The 1827-nt window shown below is 48.8% G+C and overlaps 1 protein-coding gene and 1 pseudogene across 1 annotated transcript in view; one reads left to right on the forward strand and one right to left on the reverse strand.

The window, feature by feature from the left end:
- The window catches only part of MARCH4 (membrane-associated ring finger (C3HC4) 4, E3 ubiquitin protein ligase), a 151941-nt gene that overhangs the window by 107817 nt on the left and 42297 nt on the right, over positions 1–1827 (reverse strand).
- Positions 587–1608, forward strand: LOC102825767 (annotated as a pseudogene).

Below are 1827 nucleotides of genomic sequence, written 5' to 3' on the forward strand. Positions count from 1 at the left end.
GATGTGGAGAGATGGAGCGGCTGGGGACTCTGGACTCAGGGAGGAAATAGGGCTGTGTGCTGATGACTGGGGGGCAGGCTTGCGTGGTATATATATCCTTTGGTTATTTGATGATACATGGTGTGGATTGTAATCATTGCAATGAAATGAAATACGATAGGATGGATGTAAAGCTGGTGTTCTCCCATGTAAATAATTCACAAGAAAAACTGAAAAAAAATGAAATAAAAAATGAATGAGGTGGGTCTCAGGGACCCAAAAACTGTGTAGTTCTTGGCACCCTGGAGGATGAGCCCAGTGTCACCATACCACAAAACGAGTATATTGCATTACACCGTAAGCACTATGGATATTGTTTGGATTATCATGAGAAAAAGAGAAAGAAGGAAAGTCGAGAGGCTCATGAACATTCGAAGAAGGCCAAAAAGTTGATTGGTCTGAAGGCTAAGCTCTACCATAAACAGCGCCATGTTGAGAAAACACAAATGAAAAAGACTGAGATGCATGAAAAGAGGCTCTCTGCTCCTCCCCGTTGGACAGGCAGCCACAGCTTCTCTTGCAGTACCAGTCGCTTCCCTGAGACAGGATGGTGAAGGTTGGAGTCAACTGATTTGGCTGTACTGGGTGCCTGGTCACCAGGGGTGCTGTTAACTCTGGCAAAGTGGAGTTTGTTGCCATCAACAACCCCTTCATTGACCTCAACTACATGGTTTACATGTTCCAGCATGATTCCACCCATGGCAAGTTCAATGGCACTGTCAAGGCTGAGAACAGGAAGCTAATCATCAATGGGAAGCCCATCTCTATCTTCCAGGAGCAAGATCCCGCCAACATCAAGTGGGGTGATGCTGGTGCTAAATATGTTGGAGAGTCCACCGGTGTCTTCACAACCTTGGAGAAGGCTGGGGCTCACTTGAAGGGTGGTGCCAAAAGGGTAATCATCTCTACCCCTTCTGCTGATGCCCCCATGTTTGTGATGGGTGTGAACCACGAGAAGTATGACAACTCCCTCAAGATTGTCAGCAATGCCTCCTGCACCATCAACTGTTTGGCCCCCCCTGGTTAAGGTCATCCATGAAAACTTAGGCATCATGGAGGGACTCATGACCACAGTCTATGCCATCATTGCCACCCAGAAAACTGTGGATGGCCCCTCTGAGAAACTGTGGTGTGATGGCTGTGGGGCTGCCCAGAACATCAGCCGTATATCTACCGGTGCTGCCAAGGCTGTGGGCAAGGTCATTCCTGAACTGAATGGGAAACTCACTGGCATGGCTTTCCGTGCCCCCACTCCCAACTTTCTGTGTCCCCACTCCAATGTCTGTCGTGGACCTGACCTGTCACCTGGAGAAAGATGCCAAATACGATGACATCAAGAAGGTGGTGAAGCAGGCATCAGATGGACCTCTAAAAGGCATCCTGGGTTACAATGAAGACCAGGTTGTCTCCTGTGACTTTAACAGTGACACCTACTCGTCCACCTTTGATGCTGGGGCTGGCATTGCCCTCTATGACCACTTTGCCAAGCTCATTTCCTGGTATGACAATGAATTTAGCTACAGCAACAGGGTGGTAGCTCTTATGGTCCACTTGGCCTCCAAGGAATAAGAGCCCCCTGGACCACCAGCCCCAGCAACAGCACTAGAGGAAGAGAGAGGCCCTCAGCTGCCGGGAGTCCTTACCTCAACTCTAATCCCCCTACACACTGAGAAGCTCCCAGCCTCAGTTTCCATCCAGACCCCCTGGAGAAGGGAAGGGTCTTAGAGAGCCCAGTCTTGTCATGTACCATCAATAAAGTACACTATCCAGCCAAAAAAAAAAAAAAAA

This window comes from Chrysochloris asiatica, unplaced genomic scaffold (genome assembly GCF_000296735.1).
Source record: "Chrysochloris asiatica unplaced genomic scaffold, ChrAsi1.0 scaffold00110, whole genome shotgun sequence".
Lineage (NCBI taxonomy): Eukaryota > Metazoa > Chordata > Mammalia > Afrosoricida > Chrysochloridae > Chrysochloris > Chrysochloris asiatica.